The sequence below is a fragment of the Trichechus manatus genome, unplaced genomic scaffold (genome assembly GCF_000243295.1).
Source record: "Trichechus manatus latirostris isolate Lorelei unplaced genomic scaffold, TriManLat1.0 scaffold00147, whole genome shotgun sequence".
Lineage (NCBI taxonomy): Eukaryota > Metazoa > Chordata > Mammalia > Sirenia > Trichechidae > Trichechus > Trichechus manatus.
The window spans coordinates 5,835,099-5,847,201 of NW_004444083.1; the positions used below are offsets into that span (position 1 = coordinate 5,835,099).

Below are 12,103 nucleotides of genomic sequence, written 5' to 3' on the forward strand. Positions count from 1 at the left end.
ATTTGATGTTCTAGGGTTTCAGGATTGTTGATTCTCTGTTTGGCTTAGTTTTTCGGATCTTTGTTGTGGAGGGACGGCGTGGTGCTTCTGCCTAGACCGCCATCTTGCTGCTCTTCTCTAAGTTTTAATGAGTCTTTTATTCTTTGATATAGTCTTGACTTCCTCTCCATTTGAAACTTCCATACCTACACTGTTTATTCCCCATTTTATTGTTTTGACATTTTTGTCATTTACACATTGATGTCTCTGCTTCCCTATGTTAACTCTTTTAGCTTTGTTTTATTTTGAGAGTTATTTACCTAGGTTAGTATCTGACTGATGCTGTCCTAAGTCCTAGACTCCAGTTGTTGTCTGATGTTGTTGGTTTTTTAACAGAAAGACTCCCTTTAATAGTTGTAAGTTTGTTTTGTTTTTGTTTTTTTGTTTTTTTTGAATTCCCTTTTTGTCTGTTTATGTGGAAATCTCCTAATTTTGCTATCATATTTGAGAGTTTTGCAAGCTGTATTATTTCTGGTTGACAGTTTTTTCTTTTTCTTTCAACGTTTTATATATGTTATCCCATTTCCTTCTTGCCTGCATAGTTTCTGCTGAGTAATCTGAGCTTAGTCTTCTTGTTTCCGCTTTGTAAGTGACATTTCATTTTTTTCGAGCTGCTCTCAGGATTGTTTCTTTGTGTATGATTTTGTTAAAAGTAATTATTATAAGTCTTGGTGACTTTCTTTTGGGCTGTATCCTATATGGGATTTGTGGAGCTTTTAGGATGGTCAACTTTTCATCTTCCCAAATAAAGGATATTTGGGAAGTTTTCTGTCAGCAAATCTTCAACAATCTTCTCTATGTTTTCCGTTTTCCCTCCCTGTTCTGGAACTCTGATCATATGAAAATTTTTGCTCTTGATTGTGTCCCACATACTTCTTTGGTTTTCTTAATTTTTTTCTCAAATTTTCCTCAAACGAAATGTTCATGGATTTGTGTTCAATAGCGCTGATTCTGTCTTCCATTGTTTCAAATTTGCTCCTAAGACCTTCTCCAGAGTTTTCCATTCCTGAAATTTTGTTGTTTATCTTTTGGATTTCTAGATGCTGTTTTTGTTTGATTTCTGATTGTTTATTTTGAAGTTTTGTTATTGTATTATTTTCCTGAATTCATCTATTGTTTTGTCTGTGTTTTCCTTGATTTTGGCTATGTTTTTGTTGGTTTTCTCTGTATTTTCCATAATATTGTTTATTTTTTCCTCGGTTTTGTCTTTGTTTTCCTTGATCTCTTTCTTAATCAGTTGTAGAGCCCAAAATATTAGTTTTTGAAGTCCATATCAGGTATTTTCACTGCCTTTTCTTCTACCAGGAGGTCATCTGATTCTTTATTTTTGTCACTTGCTGGAGCCATCTTGTCCTGCATTTTTTATATGTTTTGATATTGTCTACTGTCTGCAGAACATTAAGGTAATTTTTTATTCATTTATTGATTGTATGTTTGTTTTGTCCTGCTTTTTTGTTTTGTTTTGATATGTCAGGGTGGGTGGCCAGGCTTGCTTTACTGCTTGCTTGTCTGTTGGCAGGATAGCTCCTACCACCTTGGCTAGGTGTGCAGGGCAGCAGCAGGCCAGGTGAACCCACTTCACGGTACACTAGTTTGGCAAGGCAGCTGAGGGTGGGCCAGGTGGCTGCTGTCTGTATCTTCATGTTGGTCCCGCACTATGAGAGCATTGACAACCCCTCATCGTATTGGTGAGGGTAGCAGACATGGAGGGGTATGGATTTGCTTCTCACTGTTCAGCACCTGGTTAGTGATGGGACGGGAGGTGCAGTGCATGCTGGTGTGGTGGTGTGTCTGAGCACTGGGGACACTTGACTCGTGGCAACATGGCCAGGGACAGCAGGAAGGGGGGGTGGCATATGGAGCTAGATGAGTAGGGAAAAAAAAGAAAAGAGAAAAAATATAGCCCATTGGTGGGGATGGGGCAGACCTAGGGGACTGTGTGAAGGCAGGGGAGGTGGAGTATGGTGCTAGGCAGGAGGAAGAAAGGCAAGAAAGAAAGAAAAAGTAAATAGAATAAAATAAATGGCACATGGTGGGGCCAGTGGGGGAGTGTGGCATGGATTGGATCAGTAACATGCTGGTACACTGGCTGCACTCTATCTGCAGTGGTACTGCGAAGTCTGGTAGGAAGAGGGGATGGTGACCTAGGGGGCTAGGTGGAGGGAGAAAGGAAAATGGAGAAAATAAGGAAAAAATGGTGGGCAGCGGGTCTAGTGAGTAGGGGCAGGGTGTATCCAGGGTCTGATGGAAAGGAGGTGTCATGGTTTGAATTATGTCCCCCAAAAAATGTGTGTACCAATTTGGTTAGGCCATGATTCCTCATACTGTGTGATTTTCCTGTATGTTGTAAACCTGCCTCTATGATGTGAATGAGGGAGGATGGGTGGCAGTTGTGTTAGTAAGGCAGGACCTGATCTACAAGACTGGATTGTGTCCTGAGGCAATCTCTTGAGATATAAAAGACAGAAGGGAGCAGTGAGACAGGGGGACCTCATACCATCAAGAAAGCAGTGCCAGGAGCAGAGCGTGCATCCTTTGGACCGGGGTCCCTAAGCCAAGAAGCTCCTAGTCCGGGGGAACACCGATGAGAAGGCTGAGAGACAGAAAGCCTTTCCCTGGAGCTGACACACTGAATTTGGACTTTTAGCCTACTTTACTGTAAGGAAATAAATTTCTCTTTGTTAAAGCCTCCACTTGTATTTCTGTTGTAGCAGCACTAGATGACTAAGACAGGAGGGGTGGTGGCTTACAGGGCTAGGTGGGAGCTTACAAGGCTAGGTGGGAGTGGAAAGGAAAAGCAAGAAAATAAAGAGAAAAAAAGATGGCAATTGGATGCAAGCTAGCAGGTGGGGGCAGGGAGGATCTGGGCTGGTGGCAGGGCAATGATTCTCTTGCTGCTGCAGTGCTGTTTGACTTGGTGAAAAGGTGGGAAGTGGCGTACTGGGCTAAGGAATCGTCAAAGAGGAGGAAGAAAGGAAAAACATAGATGACATAGTGGAAGCTGGTGCAGGGGGTCAGAGTGGACCGAGGGCTCTGGTGGTCTGATGACTCTCTAGCTGAGGTAGCATGGCGTGGCCTGATGGGAAGGGCTGGAGGTGGCATACTGGGTTGTTGGGAGGAAGAAAGAAAAGGAAAAAAAATACCACAGTGGGAGCTGGTGGGTAGGGGCAGGGTGGACCTGGAGTGATGGTGGGACAGTACTTTCTAGCTGAGGCTGCATGGAGTGACCCAGCAGGAGGAAGTGGAGTTGGTGTATGGGCTAGGTGGAAGTGAAAAGGAAAAGGAAGAAAGGGGAAAAAAATGGTACAGTGGGGGCAAGGCAGACCCATGGTGGTGGCAGACCAGTGGCCCTCTAGCTGAGCGGCATGGCGTGGCATGGCAGGAAGGGGTGATGGTGGCATATGTGGCTAAATAGGAGAGAGAAAGAAAAGGTAGAAGAAAAAAAAACTAAACAGGTAGTGGGACCTGGCAGGTGGGGGTGTGGTGGACCCACGGTGACAGCAGGCTGGTGGGTCTCTAGCCAAGTGGCGAAGGTTGTTTATCAGGAAAGGGTGTAGGTGGCATATGGGGCAGAATGGTGAGGGATATGAAAGCGTGTCTCATTAATGGGTGCTCTGAGTTTTGTTGGGTGCTACCTGAAGTTGCCTTCCTGTACTCCCTGTCCAGGGTCTTTGCTGGCTGTATTTCAAGATGGCGATGCTGTGCTGTTACTTGGCAGGGGACCTCCACTCCGTATTTCTCCTCATTCTCTATTTTCCTTCACTTTCTTCTTCTATGCGGTGTTTGATCTAGTTCTTTATCCCTTTATTTGATCGTTAGGATTCCAGGACTGACATTTGTGTATGGCTTGCTTAGTTTTTCAGGAATTGCTGCAGAGGGTCATCGTGTTGAGTCTGTCTATGGCACTATGTTGGCTCCACCTAGTACTGCTTGATTTTTAAAAGCATGACACAATGCCAATATTCTATGTTCTTTGTTATTAAATATGGACTTTAGTTTCTATTTTTCTTTAAATATCAAATTCTCTAGATAGCTCATAATCCTACAAATGGAGACTAATCAACACAATTGCCTAGCAAATCATGAACATGGCCAAATAGCGCAAGATAAGTGCCTGAATGATACTTAAGATGCCAAAATTAAACTTTGACAAACTAGACTGAAGACACTTCTCTAGAATTTAATTTGTGTAAGGCTCTTAGAGATCATCTAATCATTACTATCATTTTATAGATTTAAAAAATTGATACCTAGAAGCTTACGTGACTTGTCTAAGATCACAATGTACTTTATCATCCTCAGAATTCCTCACATACTCAACCCTTCAGCAGAATAGCTCTCCCATCTAAGCTGCCTCAATACCATCACTTCTGGCAGAATCTCCATCATTGGAAAATTTTTGAATTTGAGTGTTCATGAAGACTTCTACTTTTACTTTAGCCATCTCCTTGTATATAATTCCTCATTGTTTACAGAAATTAACATAGCTCACAGATCTATTTAATCTACAGGATCATTCAATTCTCTGTAGAGTGTATACTTAACTTTCCATTTTTTTATTACCTGTTCTAAAACACAAGTCAAAGTTGCCTTTTATACACTATATGGAATAAGGATTTTGTATGTATGCAAAGATTTTGTTGTATTTCAATGTCATCTGTTTAACCTAGATTAACTCCTTTTCACCCTTCATATCTCAGAATAAGTGTCACTTCCTTGGGGAAGTATTCCTTGACCTTTCAGACCAGGTCAGATATACTTGTCAGTAAACCTTACCTTGGAAACCTGTGCTCCTCCCTTAAAACTCTCTACACACTTGTAGTGGAGTGTTAAGGCCAGTCTTCTTCGATAGACTCTGCACTCCATGAGGGCAGGGACTCTGTCTGTCTTAGACACCAGTATCTCTCTAGCACATAGCGTGCACATGGCCAGGACTCTGGGTTGCATTCAACAGAAATGCAACTCATCTGACCTTATGTAACAAAAAGGAATCAGTGATTCATGTAACTAAAAAGTCCAGAGATAGATTTGAGTGGTTTCATCATAGTTGGGCCCCTGGACTCAAATTATGTCCTTAGGATGATTTCTCCTTTTGTTGCTTTTCCTTTTAGATATGTTCTGCTCATGTGGTGGCCAAGATGGTACTTATTGCTCCAGGCTTATCTGATCCTCAGTACCTCCAAGACTTAGAAAGAGATTGTTTCAGTAAATACGTCATCCAGAGTTTTCATTGATTGGCTTGGATCACAGGTTCACCCATGAGTTCCCTACCATAGCTTAGGAGTATGGTCTCCTGACTGCCTTAGTTGGGGTCAAGAAATGTTCCAGAAACTAAGAGTAGAGGTCAGTCCCTTCTGACCCCCATGGGTTAAGAGTAGAATAAGAGTAATTTCCAAAGGTAGAAAAGTGGTTCTCTACCAGAACATGGAGATTGGATGCTGGGCAATCAGTAACATCTAGTAACAATCAAAATATTAATAGGTAATATTTGTGGAGTGCTTTATGTGGATTTACTATTTAAGATGTCCACTAAAATGCTCAATTAGTATTGAAGGAATGAATACAAAATTTCATGCTTAAGCCATTGAATATTGTGGGTTATAATGATATATTGGTAATATTATGACTATTTCTATTATTATCATTGTTATTGTTAAAATTGACTGCTGGGAACTGTATAATCTATATCCTCATTCATTTATAAGTTGTTAAGGGATTTTTTTTAGTCATTTACTAAAAGGAAATATGAAAGGCTAACATCTCTGTAGTTGTCTCTTATCACTTATGTATTTAACCCTTTGGTGACCCAATTATTTTCTGCTTTGAATTTTTTGTTGATACCATGTGTTTTCATTAATGGAATCATGGTGAGTCATGGAATGTGCTTAAATTTTTGGTTAGTAATATGGATTTTGAGAAATATTATGTTACTACTTGGTTACCAAAAACTTTTTTAAGATTCTTGGGCACCATAATTAGTGGATACCTGTCTTTACTACTGAACCTTGTTTGCTGAATGTATTGCAGGGCACCTTCCGTTTAGTTATGTGGGGAACCTCTGGTTTTCCAAATATGACACAAAAAACCCAAAATCAACCCTACCAAGACCCCCTAACTATCACACAGGAAACACAAAGGTGCTTAAAAGGCTTATCTTGGGAAACAAAAGCAAAAAAAGGTATTTTTACCCACTCACACTTCCAGGATGCACTACCTCACGTTTAAGGCTCATACCCCAGGTATTTTGCTTCAACTAATGTTTTTTTCACCTTTTGCTGTTACGCAAGTCTCCCGTGCAGAGCAGAAAATATTTTCAGTGGTAAAATATACTATCAAAGAACCTAAGAGCTGGAAAAAGTGGGTGATATGCCTTATGTACCACACGTTAAAGAACTTAGTACCTGGCTTTGTTTGTCTAGCAATTTGCATCTCATTTCTGGCTGTATTTTTCTGATTTTATCGCAAATACCTGCTATCTTCCTATACTCTACTGGGTAAACTGAGCACGTTTATTCTTGTAGTTTTAATTTGTGTTTTGGGTGTTTGCATAGTCAACTTAGCTTCTTCCCAGTCCTTCTATATTTATTTCATAAATGGTAGCTTTCCGCCACCACCACCACCCCACTACTTGATGTCTATTGTTCTTTTTAGTACCATTCAGCTTTACTAGATTACTTTTCTGTTTAAAGTCAGTTTCAAAGCATTTTGCTATTGTACTAAACTGTTAACTCTTGGCTTTCATTTTGTTATTAATTTTTTCTAACTTCATATTCATTTCCCCTATATTTTTCGTAAGTATTCTAAATTCTACACTAAGAACTTCCTGTTTTTCCACTGAGTTTTAACCTTTTTCAAGGAAGTATAGTTATTCAAAAGTTCTTAAACTGTGTTCCCCAAATTCTGAGACTATGTAAACATCTGTGTGAGTGTGAATAGACACACTTTCCAGGGGAAAGAGTGATAGTTTTCATCAGAGTTCAAGTTTATGACCCATGAATGTTTCAGAGCTATGGTCTCCTCACCGTAATACTTGCTAATAATTTGTGAGCTGGTCTTTGGCTTGTCCAACAGAGGGTGAGGGTTAAGGTTTTTTTTTTTTTTTTTTTTTTTGCCATTATTATGTCTTAACTCTTGGCCCAATTCTGTTTGTACAGTGGGGAGGGTTTCAGAAGATGGAAGACAAGACTGTTGACAAACTAATCTTTCCTGGGTCAGTGGCCCCCAAAAGGTAGATATCTCAGCAGGACACACACAGCCTTTGAGGACTACCTGCTACCTGCGGAGGTATCATCTCAGGATGCATCACCTTCCCTCCTCCCATGCTTTATCTGCAAAGGCAACACCCACTCATTTTCCAGATTTCCCCTACTTGGGAGATTGTTGTTGTTTTCGTGTGCTGTTGATTCATTTCTGACTCATAGCTATCTCATAGGATAGAGTAGAACTGCCCTATCTTCTGTCCAGGAGGAGACATTTTTAGTCCTCACTGCATGTTTACTAGGTTTCTGACACTTAGATCTTTCTTCTTCCTTCACAGTTTACCCACACTGCTAGGCACTGTGTCCCCAGACATCACCAACAAAATAAATAGGCTCAGAGATTGGGCTTCTTTCCCAAGGCTGGAGCTGTAGGAAGAATTTCCACAGAACTCCATGCCATGCTAAGGACTGTGGGGAGAGGCCAAGGTTGAAATACAACAGGCTATTTGTAAACAGTGGTTTACGGATGAGATGGAGGTCAATGCTATGAAGCCAAGGGTTCTGAGGCAGGCAAGGAAGAGGTCAAAGGACTGGGGCCAGGATGTAATGGACTAGCAGATTGATATGTATGACTTAGTTAGAATGAATAAATGTCAAAGGTAAAATGGGTAATGCTTGTGATTCTTCCCTATAATCTAAACCTTCCTCTGCATCTCTATTTCAGTGTTAGTGACATGTTAATATATATGGTGTTTGTGTGTGTGTGTATGTGTGTGTGTGCAGTGGTGTAGAAATAGGATCAATATATTTATATTGTGGGCCAGCATGTTTGGGAAGAGCATCAAATATCATTTTAATCTTTATTGATTATATATTATAGAAACTTATTCCTTAAAAAATGAGTCTTCTGCAATTTTAATTTTTCAGAGATAAACATTGTTTAGAATGGTCTCAAGATTGTTGTGGTCCAATGGGTTGATTTAAATAAAAGTATTTTGATAACAGTAGTGTTACACAAATGCTGGATTAAATTATTTTCATAGATGTATTTTGAAAACTTAAAAGTAGAGACCATAACTTATTTCTTCTTCCACAGTATAAATGTTCTCCAGAAATTAGTATTCATTCATTTTGGACTTTTTCTACATTTGGGTTTTGAAGTTCATTTGAAATGGAACTTCACTTGTGTTTTCCTGTTTTCTTTCCCATAGGTTATGTGACCCTCTTAAAATTAACTCAGTAATGGACAGAGCCATTTTTCTAGAGAGTGGTATGGTGTTTTTTGCATCCATTGTTCAGAATCATAAGAGTAACACAACTAATAAGGTAAGAAAATGAAGAAAGAAAGGGGAGGAAGATACGGAGAAAGAAAGAAAAGCTCAAGTACATATTCACTAGTTGTCTAGATGTCATAAATTAGTTGTAGAAAACATACACTTGGTGTGAGTGTTTCTTTAAAAATTAAATGATATACTAGCCTCCGGTCTAAGTATCAAACTAAATTACGAAATATATTAGCTACTGAATTATCTCAAGATGCCACAACTTCCTCTTCTTACTCATTTGAAAAAATTTTATTGTGCTTTACATGAATGTTTACAGCACAAATTATTTTCTCATTCAAAAATTTATACACAAATTGTTTTATGACATTGGTTGCAATACCTGCTTTTTGTCGGCACTCTCCCCCTTTCCCTTTCAATCCTGTATTCCCCATATTCATTTGTCCACTTTTCCTGTCCCATCGTGCCTTCTTGTCTTTGATTTTTGGTAGGTGCTGCCCATTTGGTCTTGTATACGTGATTGAACGAAGAAGCACGTTCCTCATGTGTGTTACTGTTTGTTTCATAGGACTTCCTAATCTTTGGCTGAGAGGTGGACTTATGCAGTGGCTTCAGTTATAAGTTAGTAGGAAGTCCAAGGGCTATAGTCTCAGGGGTTCCTCCAGTCTTAATCAGGCCAGTTAGTCTCGTCTTTTGTGTGTGTGTGTGTGTGTGTGTGTGAATTTGAGTTTTATTCTACATTTTTCTCCTGCTCTGTCTGGGACCCTTTTCTGTGATCCCTGTCAGAGCAGTTGGTGGTGGTAGCCAGGCACTAGCTAATTCTTCTGGGCTCAAGTTCGTGGTTCATGTGGTCTAGTAGTTCTTTGGACTAATAGTTTCCTTGTATCTTTGTTTTTCTACATTCTCCTTTGCGCTGGATGGGATGGGATCAATAGATGTATCTTAGACCGTTCTCACAAGCTTTTAAGACCCCAGACGCTACTCACCAAAGTAGGACATAGAACATTTTCTTTATGAACTATGTTATGCCAATTGACCTAGACGTCCCCCGAGACCATGGTCCCCAGCCTTCAGCCCCAGTAACTTGGTTTCTCAGGGGGTTGGATGTGTCTAGGAAGCGCCTATGAATTTGCCTTAGTCAAGTATGCTGACTTCCTCTATATCATGTGTTGTTTTTCTCTTCATCAAAGTTAACACTTGTCTACTATCTAGTTACTGGTTTTCCCTCCCCACCACTCCCCGCTTGTAACCATCAAAGATTGTTTTTATTATGGGTGTAAATCTTTTCTTGGGTTTTTATAATAGTGGTCTCATACAACATTTGTCCTTTTATGATTGACTTATTTAACTCAGCATAATTCTCTCCAGATTCATCCATGTTGTGAGATGTTTTGAGGATTCATCATTGTTCTTTAGCATCATGTAATATTCCATTATGTGTATATACCATAATTTGTTTATCCATTCATCTGTTAACAGGCACTTAGGTGTTTCCTTCTTTGTGCTGTTGTGAATAATGCTGCAATGAACATGGGTGCAGGTGTGTCTATTCAGGTGACAGCTCTTATTTCTGTAGGATATATTCCTGGGAACGGGATTACTGGATTGTATGGTATTTCTATTTCTAGCTTTTTAGGAGTTGCCATGATTTTCCAAGTGGTTTTACCATTTTACATTCCCACCAACAGTGCATAAGAGTTCCAATTTCCCTGCAACCTCTCCAACATTTGTTATTATCTGGTTTTTTGATTAGTACCAGTAATGTTGGGGTGATATGGTATTTCATTGTAGTGTTGACTTGCATTTCTCTAATGGCTAATGATTTCGACTATTTCCTCATGTGTCTGTTAGCTGCCTGAATGTCTTCTTTGGTGAAGTGTCTGTTCATATCTCTGCTCATTTTTTAATTGGATCATTTGTTTTTTTGTTGTTGAGGTGTTGTAGTACGCTATAGATTTTAGAGATTAGACTCTTTGTCAGATATGTCATAGCCAAAATTTTGTTCCCAGTCTATAGTTTCTCTTTTCACTCTTTTGATGAAGTCTTCTGAAGTGTTAAGTGTTTAATTTTTAGGAGCTCCCAGTTATCTAGTTTCTCTTCTGGTGTTTGTGCATTGCTAGTTACAGTTTCTACTGTATTTATGCTATGTATTAGGGCCCCAGCATTGTTATTTATTTTTTTCTTCCAGGGTCTTTATCATTTTAGATTTTATATTTAGGTTTTTGATCCATTTTGAGTCAATTTTTGTGTATGGGTCTTGTTTCATTTTTTTACAGAAGGCCATCCAGTTTTACCAGCACCATTTGTTATAGAGACTGTCTTTTCCCCATTTAATGGACTTCAGTCCTTTCTCAAATATCAGCTCACCATAGATGGATGGATTTATGTCTGGGTTCTCAATTCTGTCCCATTCGTCTATGTGTCTGTCATTGTATCAGTACCAAACTGTTTTTACATCCATGACTGTATAGCAGGTTCTGAGATCAGGTAGCGTGAGGCCTCCTGCTCTTTTTTTTTTTTTTTCCTGCAATAACGCTTTTTTTATCTGGAGCCTGTTTCCTTTCTATATAAAGTTGGTGATTAGTTTTTACATCTCTTTAAAGAATGCCATTGATATTTGATTTTGTAAATTGCTTTGAGTAAAATTCACATTTTCGCAATGTTGTGGCTTCCTATCCAAGAGCATGGTATGTTTTTCCATTTATGTAGATCTGTTTTGGTTTCTTGCAACAGTGTTTTGTAGTTGTCTTTGTGTGGGTCTTTTATGGCCCAGGTTGAATTTATTCCAAAGTATTTTACCATTTTAGGGGCTATTACAACTGGTATTATTTTCCTAATTTAGTTTTTGAAGTTCTGTTTGTTGGTGCATAGGAATCCAACTGATTTTTGTATGTTGGTCTTGTGTCCTGCTACTTGGCTGAATCTTTCTTTCAGTTCCAGTAATGTTTTTTGGGGGTCAGAAAAGATACTTTGTAATATTTTGATGTTTTGGATTCTGTTAACGCTTGCTTTGTGGCCTAATGCATGGTCTATTATGGAGAATGTTCAATGTGCATTGGAAAAGAAAGTATACTTGGCTGCTGTTGAGTGGAGTGTTCTGTATATGTCTATGAGATTAAGTTGATTGATTGTGGCATTTAGATCTTCATGTCTTTATTGAAGTTCTTTCTGGATATTCTGTCCTTCACCGAAAGTGATGTATTGAAATCTCCTACTATTATTCTGTAGCTGTCAATTTCTCTTCTCAGTGACGTTAGTTTGTTTTATGTATTTTGGAGCCCTGTTGTTGGGTACATAAATATTTATTATGGTTATATCTTCTTGGTGTATTGACATTTTAATCATTATATAGTGTCCTTCCTTATCTTTTGTGGTGGTTATTGCTTTAAAATCTGCTTTGTCAGAGATTAATATTTCCACTCCTACTCTTTTTTTTTAAATTTTTTTATTGTACTTCAGCTGAAGGCTTACAGAACAAATAGTTTCTCATGAAACGGTAGTACACATATTGTTTTATGACATTGGTTAACAACCCCACAACATGTCAACCCTCTAACTTCTCAACTTTTTTTTTGGTGAAAA

At 39.0% G+C, this 12,103-nt stretch overlaps 1 pseudogene; it reads left to right on the top strand.

Moving 5' to 3' along the window:
• Positions 1-12,103, top strand: part of LOC105756749 (putative serine protease K12H4.7) — an 89,073-nt pseudogene that overhangs the window by 34,393 nt on the left and 42,577 nt on the right.